Source organism: Narcine bancroftii, chromosome 2 (genome assembly GCF_036971445.1).
Source record: "Narcine bancroftii isolate sNarBan1 chromosome 2, sNarBan1.hap1, whole genome shotgun sequence".
Classification (NCBI taxonomy): domain Eukaryota; kingdom Metazoa; phylum Chordata; class Chondrichthyes; order Torpediniformes; family Narcinidae; genus Narcine; species Narcine bancroftii.
In genome coordinates this window covers 285775714-285786294 of record NC_091470.1, presented here as the reverse complement: position 1 = coordinate 285786294, position 10581 = coordinate 285775714, and the positions used below count along the sequence as shown (strand labels likewise).

Sequence of the window (10581 nt, the reverse complement as noted above, 5' to 3'; positions counted from 1 at the left end):
TTGGCAATTGAAAATGGAACAGGCATCAAGAATGATTAATGCAATTAGGAAAGATTTAGAGATTACTTAGAAACCACAGGAAATTAATGAAGATTTTTTTAGATTCCATAATGAACTTTATACATGTGAAAGTAGGCAGAATACTGAACAAATTGATTTGTTTTTGGCCAACTTAGATTTACCATCATTGAGTGGGAAGGATATTAATGATTTAGATAGTCCTTTTATGGAATTGGAATTAAAGGAAGCATTGCAATCAATGCCGGGAGGAAAGTCTCTGGGAGAAGATGGGTTTACAGCAAAATTTTATAAAGAATTTAATGATTTGTTGTTTCCGGTTTATATGGAAGTTTTGAAACAGACAACTGAGATGGGTTCATTTCCAGAATCATTTTTGAGGGCATTGATTACTGTTATTCCAAAGAAAGATAGAGACCCATTAAAAGTGTCTTCTTATCGACTAATATCGTTATGAAATGTGGATTATAAGATTGTGGCAAAAGTACTGGCTAATAGATTGGCCAATTATTTGCCAAAATTAGTACATGTTGATCAAGCTGGATTTATAAAAGGTTGATATTCTGTTGATAACGTTACTAAATTGATTTCGATAATTAATGCTGCTAGACAATAACTTTATCAACCAATGATAGTGGCGTTAGATGTGGAAAAGGCTTTTGAGTGGAAATTTTTATTTAAGGTTTTAGAAAAATTTCATTTTGGACCGCTTTTTACTACCTGGGTTAAAGCTTTATATACAACTAGCAAAGGCCCTGGTTTGGAGTTCTGTGGAATCCTGATAACAGATATACTCACAGTTTCTACATTTCAAGCCAATAAGTAAATTTCATGTTCAGCTCTGATTGGATTTCATCAGAGACCCATACAGGAATTTAAATATGAAGCTTGTGTACATTGTGGTCATTACACGTGATCATTAATGATTATAGTGGGGTGGTGGAGCCTGTACCTCTGCATTTCACATCTCATCCACTTCCTCAGGCATGGCCCATCTTATGCTTTTCTGACATTCTGCCATATTGTGACCTTGTCAAAAGTCTTACTTAAATCTCTAATGACTGCCTTCTTTGATCATCTAATATCTCTTCTAAAAGTTAGTCCATGATGATGGAACCTTTTTTTTTGATTAATCTGTACCATTTCATCTGTTTACTCATACTATCTCTCAGAATATTTTCTTATTATTTTTCTCACCACTGGGATGAATCTGATTAGTGCACAATTACACATTTTATCTCTTTCTCCCTGAGGGATCTGACATTGCAACATTTGGTCAAGTGTGAGCGAAACTGAATAAAGTGCAAACTACTTGGTGATTGAGAGCTCCATTAATATCACATGCAAGTAAATCTGGTGTTTAACCAAGTGATCACGTAATTTGAAGCAGAGTCTGTCCCTAAAAATCCACTTTAATGTACCCCTTACAGATTCCAGCTGCATGGTATCCATATTTTTCAGAATTGACAGGAGGAAATCAAGAAATTGTCTTTTTGACCCAGTGGTAAATTTTGCTGGTGCATCAAGTTACTTTGCAGTAGAGTGATGCAGGATTCAAAAAGTTATTCTCTCAATAAGGAATCTTGAATCTTTTCTGCTGTCCCCATCCACAGTGAGAAGGTCCAGTGAGCACAGATCTGTGCACTACCTTCTCTCCTCACCCCAACTTCCCCTCTACAGGTTCTGGATTGTGCTGTTCACATTACATTTATTGTGTTAAGTTGGAAGATAATAATGCAAAGGCGAAGTGCTCTTGCATCACTGAGGGAAAAAAAATTCAATTCAAAAAGATCTGGTGCCTTTACTCATTGTCAGATACCTGGTTGAACTGACATAGAAAAAGAAATGGATCCCCTCACTCTCCTTTCTCACTTCACTCCAGGTGCTCTTTTCGAGGTGGAATGATTAAATAAGTGTGCAGACATTTAAAGGTTAACTCTGCAAAATCAAAGAAACACGATTCCCAACAATGCAGCACATTAATGCGTGAAATTGACTGCATCTTCAGGCATCTTAGAGTGGTGTTGCAGCAGTAGATTATGGAGACCTATTTGGGTTGAATATTGACAGACGTGCACAGGTGAAGCTGTGGTTCCTTGTGCTGGAAGACCAGCAATGACTATTGAAAGTCAAAATTACCTTTGACCCCAACAGACTCTTAATCTTGCACTAGAGGCTGTAAGATGAAGCAGAGTTAATTAAAGAACTTCCAAGGGTAGCTGTGGGGGTGCCAGATGGGAAGGTGGTGGCTGGAATGTGCCGACACAGTTTACATGGAAACAGCTGCACTTTTTTCTTTATTTAGAAAGTATGGAGATTAATGGAAAAAATAGCAAACTTTTTTTAAAGTTTCATTATGTTCAAGTGATACATTGTAGTCCAGGGTGGCATTTTAATTGACAAAGCATAAAACATAGGATTGAGTAAGTGCATCACACCAATTATATACTGTAGTTTTGCCTTTAATTTGATCTAATTTTAGATGAGTCGCAAGTTAGCTCCAGCTGTAGTTTATTTTAGCTGCTTCTAAAACTGACAGAGACCCAACAGCAACAAAGAGCAATAGCAGAGGCTGAGATGTTTGCAGAGCTTTGACAGAGCAAAAGAATGAGATCATGTGCATGAATGTCAGATGTCAAACTTTGAAATGAAACTCATCCAGTTAATACCATTTAAAACATGACCATTTTGGTGCAATAATGCACTCTTTTTGGCTTAGCCAAGATTCAGTATAGTGAGAACACATTTGTGGAATGAATTGCACCAGAAAACAAATGTGGATATCACTCAATAACACTGATATTTATTGCCCATTCCAAATTACCCCTTGGGCCACTTCAGGAGCCTATTAAGAATCAACTACATTGTTGGGGTCTGGAGTTATGATGAGGCTATACCAAGTAAGCATTGTCAACTTCCCTTTCTCATGAGTGAACCAGATAAGTTTTTACAACCATTTCTTTGATGGTCATCATTATGAATAAGATTTTTAAATTTCATTTCTTGAATTTAAATTTAAAATTTTAGCTTCCATGACTGGAAACCCTAATCCAGTAATTTAAAGTCCATGCTACCATATTCTATGGTGAGGCTTTAGTGGCTCTTCAATGCCTCATGAAAATGATATAGATGACAAGTTGCTTTTGAAGGGATAGTGGGGGTTAATTGTGTGATTCCTGCCTCTGTTTTCTGGAGTTATCAAATGTAGCTCATGGAATGTTTCAAATTCACCCAAACGAATTAATTAAAAAGTGTTTTACAGTTAGCAAGCAAATGTTTACTTTTACCTTTTTCATTCCATACCAGTTATTGTCCTTTTCTAGAGTAGCCTAGTAGACCAGGAAGCATTATAGTCACAGATTCATACCACATGGGAACAGACTCTTTGAGACCATGCAAACCATCTCTCATCCACCTACACCCATTTTATTCTACCCGGATTACCATCAATTTCATTCAGATTCTACTTCTGTCTACCCACTGGGGACAATGTAGAGTGGCCAGTTAACTTAATAACCTGTTTGCTTTTGGGAAACCAGAAGGCCAGAGAAAACCCACTCAGTCTCAATGAGAACAAAGTCCACACAGATAGTATTCAAGGTTAAGACTGGACACCTCAGAGGAGACATGAAGCAGCAGCTCTACTTTGTGCTATCTAGTATTTGAGATAACATTCAACTTCTTGATTCCATTTTTTATTCTTGTATCCCATTCTCATTCAGGTATTTTCAAGAAGCACCATTTTTGTAAAGCAGTAACTGCTTTAGCTTCTTCATATCAGTTGGATAAAAAAATTCTAATTCCAAACCTTTATTTAGTTAATTTTCCATTCCTTGATCAAATCTATACCATTCCTTGATCAAATCTACACCAATCCTTGATGCAGTCTAAATCTACACCATTCCTTGATCAAATCGACACCATTCCTTGATCAAATCGACACGATTCCTTGATCAAATCGACACCATTCCTTGATCAAATCGACACCATTCCTTGATCAAATCGACACCATTCCTTGATCAAATCGACACCAATCCTTGATCAAATCGACACCATTCCTTGTAGCCTAAATCTGTGCATTTGACATGCAGATAATTATCATGATTTAAATGTGCATCAAAATCAGTACATTTAGTTTCAGCAATAAAATTCTGATTAAACACAATTTTTCAAGAATTTCCAATTTTTTAAGTGTCTGATGTCCTGACGGAGAAAAATACTAATGTGGAAGAATTTCTAGGGATCTAAAGGATTAGGAGCGCAAGGTCTCTAAATGATAAAAGAGGATTGATGTTGTGTTCTCTCAGTGGGAAGGAATCCACTCTACCAGCCTAGTTCAACTTTGACTTGTGCATTTCTCTTTTTCCTTGTACACCTCAGATGCTGGTGACTTAGGGACTCTTTCCTTTGATTCCTTCAGATGGAAAATAGGAATGAGCAGGATGCAACTTTGCATAAAGTTTTCAGCAATTTTCCAGAATAAATTTTGATAGTGTTTCCGGTTCTAAAGTCATGTTTGATTTACTTCAAAAGTCAGTTTCAAACCTTCAATAGCAAGTTTGGAATAATAGTTATTGTATCTTTTAGTAGAAGTTGAAATTCTTTGCCACAACTAATTACCTTCCATATATATATAACAATAAAATGCTGTGCAGTCTTCTTTATGATTAACAGCTCAGCATACCTTGGGATGAGGCTTCCCATGGAGGCTGTTTTTTATGAGTGTTGATCTTGCGGTTGGTATGACCACCAAAGTGGCTCCTTAGTGCGAGAGAAAATAATCTCCCGGTCGCCATTAAATATATCTTTCAGTTAATTTCTGAACACATGTTCCAAACAAAATGTTTTTTTTTAATGGAACACTCTTGTTTTTGTCTTTGAATGACGTTCTGGCACTTGAATGTTCTTGTCTTTGTGGGTGATGACCACAATGTTCCAAGCAAAATCTCTGGTGCTCATGAAAAAAATGTTTCAACTTTAGGTCAAATGCATTTTGATTTACTATGGAATTCAGTTTATAAATTTAAGGAGACTAATAATTTATGGATGCCATCTATTACACATTTTTAAAATTAAGTTTATGTTTACAGAAAATGAATTTTTCAAGGGTCAGATGAACAGCAATGGCTCTAATCTCTGATATTACCTATCTATGGATTCTCTCTTAATGTTGTTGTTCTCAATCCTTTATTCTGATCCTTTACTTCTCTGGTAATAAATATGATGATTAATATTTCAAGACTAATTTGTTTGCAGTCTGGAAGGAAGCCAGTTTTTTTGGTGTTTGTGATCTCTGCTTCAATGCTGTGAGTCACATCCTCAGTGGAAGTGTAATATTATTCTAACACCTATATTTACTGCAGAGGGGGACAAATTCAGTTCTGAAATAGATTTTCAAATAGTTTAATGCCCATAGTTTAATGTCCCGCATCGGACTTGTCAGCCACAAACGAGCCTGCAGCTGACGTGGACTTTTTACCCCCTCCATAAATCTTCGTCCGCGAAGCCAAGCCAAAGAAGAATAGTTGTTCTTCCAGCAACACATTCAAAATTCTGAAACATTTGAATAGAAAAATGCCAGAACTGTGGCTGACAGGGGAAGTCAAAGCCAATGTAAAAGCAGAGGAGGTAGCAAAAATTAATGGGAAGATAAGAGGATTGGGAAGTTTTTAAAAACTTGCAGAAGGTAACTAAAAAAATCTCTGAAGGAGGGATGAAGTATGAAAGTAGGCGAGCAAATACCACAATATCAAAGATGAAACAAAAAAGTTCTTCAAATAAATAAAGAGTAAAAGAGAGGTGAGATCCAAATTAAACATCACTTTGAGTGGATGGTGGCATCAGTTCAGGGACATTAAATAACAATTACTTATTTTCACCTTCAATCAATGATTCTTTCCTTAATGCATGGCAAACTAAAGATATCAAATGTCCAAGATCTTTATGCAGATGGATTGTTTAGCAGTTTCACCTCTCTGTCACACACATGGCTTTCCTGCATCACACTTATTTTGTTTCTTTCAGATTCAACATTATATTTCAAAGATTTTCCCAATCTTTCCTCAGTTACCTGCCAAACAACCCTGGGAAGATCTAATATCAGCTAATCCAGGAGGGAGAGGGACAATTTCAAAGATTTATAGTTCCATTCTGTCAATTAAAATTCATTCACTTTCCAAAGTAAAGACAGAATGGGAGCAAGAATTGGAACTGGAAATTGAGGAGAAACTGTTGGACAAGGCAATTGAGAGAATTTGTTCTATCTCTTCCGGTGCTTGCTTGGGACTCATTCAGTTCAAGGTGCTGCACACAGTTCACATTTCAAAATCCAGACTATCACCCATTTACCCTGAAGTAGAGGACAAATGCAGTAGATGTGATGGCTCCCCTTGCCACCTAAGTCACGTTTTATCAGTGCCCCAAAATACAAGGGTTCTGGAGTGGAGTCTTCAGCACATTATCCAAAATATTTAAGGTCAATTTGCAACCCTGCCTGTTGACTGAAATATTTGGGATCTCCAACAACTCCCTAAATTCCCTGCAAAAAGACACAAAAGTATTTACATCCCTATTAGCCAAGCATTTAATTTTGTTACACAGGAAATCTAATACAGTGTAGGGGCTCCTCTGCTTAACACTGGATTAAGATTATCTGTTTTTTTTATCAACAGGAGAAAGTTAAATGCACATTGAAGATCCACTGGAGAATGTTTCCACAAATGGCAACCTCTTGTGTGTTTTTTCTCCGAATTACGAATGCTTACAGAGCAATTGCTTAAGGTGGTATGTGAGTGGGAAGGAAAGGTTGAGAATCACTGCCCTAGACCCAATTGTTACTGAAATATTTTGCTTGAGAAAAATTGTCATTGGCCTATTTCCTTTGGAGTTATGAAACCATGCACATAATGAGTCAATTAAAACAGTGGTTTTCAACCTTTTTCTTTCCACCCACATACCACCTTAAGCAATCCCTTACTAATCTCAGAGCACCTATGGCATAGGGAGGTTGAGAACCACTGATTAGATGATGGAATGATGGCTTTGTGGCCAAGTTTGCATATGACTATGAAGGTAGATAGAGGAGCAGGTACTGTTGAGGAAACAGAAGGACAGATTAGCAGATGGACAGAGAAGTAGCAAATGAAATAAAATGTTGTAAAGTGTATTATGCATTTTTGGGAGATGATTGAAAATACCTAGATGTAAAGGGACCTGGGAGTCTTCGTTCAGGATAACTTGGTTAATTTGTACGTTGAGTCCGTGGTGAAGAAGGAAAATACAATGCTGGCATTAATTTCAAAAGGAATAGAATATAAGAGCAATGGTGTCATGTTGAGGGTTTATAAGACACTGGTGACACCTCACTGTGAGTATTGTGAGCAGTTTTATGCTCATTTAAGAAAGCATGTGCTGATGTTGGAGAGGGTTCAGAGGAGGTTCACAAGGATGATTCTGGGAATGAAAGAGTTATCATATGAGGCACATTTGACAGCTCTTGGCCTGTACTCATTGGAATTTAGGAGAATGAGGGGGAATCTCATTGAAACATTTTGAATGTTTAAAGGGACAGACATAATAGATGTTGAAAGGTTGTTCCCATGGACAAGAGGGCACAAGTTCAGGACTGAAGGATCCCTGCTTAGAAAAGAGATATAGAGACATTTCTGTACCCAGAATGTGGTAAATTTGTGGAATTTATTGCTACAGGCAGTTGTGAAGGCCAAGTCATTGGGTGTATTAAAGACAGAGATTGATAGGTTCTTGATTAGCTAGCGCATCAAAGATTAAGGCCGGGCAGAGGGGCTAAAGTGGGAAAATGGATCAGATCATGATTAAATGGCAGGGCAGACTCAATGGGCTAAATAGTCTATTTCTGGTCCTCTTCTTAATTAAATCTGAAGCCCAGTACCTTACTTCATAAGACTGATATCTATTAGTTAGTCAGTCATAAATTTTGCACCAGTTGCTGGTCTCCATCTAACCTCCAAGAGAGCAGGGAAGACAATGAAGGTGAAAATTAATTGTTGCTATCAATAATTTCCTCATGAAATAGAATGGATCTCATTCTATTCCCTGCAATAGCGTTCATTGTTGTAAATCTCAATGCTTTGGCTGGAAGAATTATGAACACGTTTTTTTGATAGGACACAACAGAACTTTTAATTAATTCACACACAAATCACCTGGTAAGATCAAATGTTCATTGAAACCACAAGCTGCTTATTAACCTTTCGTCTGCCTTTGAGATGGCTGACAGCTGAGGATTTCACTGATCTGGTTCCTGCTGAAAGTAAGCAGCTGCTCAATGAAAGGTTTTGGCAGTCACTGCTTTGCTTGAAATATTCACACCCTAATACTCTCTATTATAAAATTCCTTTTCCTCATCAATTTTCTAGCTCCCCTTACTCTGATCTTGAAACCATGTTAGTTCTTCAATTAGATATGATGACTGTACTGTATGTCATTTATTAGCAGTAAAAAAAATGGCATTGCAGTTTATCCTTATTTTCACAAGAATTCAATTGCCAATAATTTATGGGTAACAGCAGGAACTGGAACAGGCTTGATTATCTTGTGTTAATTGTGCTTTTGAGTCCGCAAGCATCGAATCCACGCTGCTGAAGACCCAACTGCGCTGGGTGGGTCACGTCTCCAGAATGGAGGACCATCGCTTTCCCAAGATCGTGTTTTATGGCGAGCTCTCCACTGGCCACCGAGACAGAGGTGCACCAAAGAAAAGGTACAAGGACTGCTTAAAGAAATCTCTTGGTGCCTGCCACATTGACCACCGCCAGTGGGCTGATATCGCCTCCAACCGTGCATCTTGGCGCCTCACAGTTCGGCGGGCAGCAACCTCCTTTGAAGAAGACCGCAGAGCCCACCTCACTGACAAAAGACAAAGGAGGAAAAACCCAACACCCAACCCCAACCAACCAATTTTCCCTGCAACCTCTGGAACCGTCCCTGCCTGTCCCGCATCGGACTTGTCAGTCACCGACGAGCCTGCAGCAGATGTGGACATACCCCTCCATAAATCTTCGTCCGCGAAACCAAGCCAAAGAAATGGGTTGATGAAAATTCCTGGTCTTCAGTCACTTGATGTGTTGTCTTAATTTTGTATTTTAAGTATTGGGCCATATTCAAAGTGTTTTTATGGAAGATTTAATGGGCTTGAATTTTAAGCTCCAAGTATTCTCTGCTAGAATGCATTTAGGGAATAGATAGCCTTCAGTTTTTGTGGTGCCAGGTAAGTATCATGAGTAGAAAATGACAAAATGCTCTTTTTATTGTTTGGTCTTGAGATATAGTCATGTGAGCAAGATTGAATTTGATAATGATTTTAATGTCACTGAGAGTCTTACTTTTGGCCCATTCGCTTGTCCAGAGAAGGTCGTGGTCCTTCGTAACTGCAGCAACCCCCGGGGTTTCGTGCCAGTGTAAGGTAGGGAGTTTTATGATTTAAATCAATTGACAATAAAGCAATAGTGATTTATATTAATAGCAGGATACAGTACAATTTGCAGACAAATTACATTTGCAAAGTATTACTGTATTGTGCATGTTAGTGGCAGATGCTGAAAGGAGATGTCGCCAATAGAGTCTGCAGATGCAATGATTGTAGTAAAAACACAATCTTTAAAACATAATTTTCTTCAGCATTCTATTTTTACTGCCATTCAAGTAATCTTGGAGCATTACCTTAATGTCACCTCTGATTGTCCACATTTTACTCATAGTACGTGAATGAATTGATGTGACTACTGCATCTAATGGCCAGGAATCTTGGTAATGCAGCCAGGCTTCTTGAGCTTTGTTACCGATAGAGACACATGCAGGTGAATGGAGTGGATTCCATTATTCTTCTGATTTTGTGGGCTCTTCAGTGTCCGGGAGATTTACAGAAGGCATTCGCTATCTTCAATATTAATGGTACTTTTTGTCCTATGGTCATTGTAATTCCACAATGTTATTTAAAAACATAAAAAATACTGGAGGAACTTTGCAGGTCTCGCCGTGTCCATAGGAAGTAAAGATATAACAGATGTTTCGGGCCTGAGCCCTTCTTCAAGGTGTGAGCAAAAAGCAGACATATCCCTGAATTAAAGAGGTTGGGGAGAAAGTAAGAAAGGGCAGGGGTAAGAGCACAGGCCCAGCAGTCTAAAGGTGATAATTAGACTTGCAAAGAATGGCAGGAGAGGAAAGATGAGAATTGATTCAAAGACGGGCGGCTCTGTGTCTGCAGACTGGAGGGAAGGAGACCGAGGGAAAGATAAAGCATGAAACAGAGTAAGAGGAAAGGAGAAATCAGGATAGGAGATGGGGAGGGGCTAACAGAAATCAATTGAGTGTGCACGGACTGAATGAGATGTTGTTCCTCCAATTTGCAGGTGGTCTCAGTCTGGCAGTGTACGAGACCATGGACGGACATGTTGGAATGGGAATTGAAGTGGGTTGATAATGGTAGATGGAAATAAGGTGATGAATGAAATAGTCTCCTCATCTACGTTCAGCCTCTCTGATCTAGAGGAGACCACAATGGGAGCACTGGATGCAGTAGGTTAT

General features: G+C 38.3%; 1 long non-coding RNA gene across 1 annotated transcript; it reads right to left on the bottom strand.

The window, feature by feature from the left end:
* Positions 1-3697: 3697 nt before the first annotated feature.
* LOC138752714 (uncharacterized) lies at positions 3698-4780 on the bottom strand. The gene is made up of 2 exons (XR_011350865.1): positions 4703-4780; positions 3698-4090 (listed from the first exon to the last, which is right to left on the bottom strand). It is a non-coding gene; the product is annotated as an uncharacterized lncRNA (long non-coding RNA).
* Between the last annotated feature and the right edge of the window lie 5801 nt (positions 4781-10581).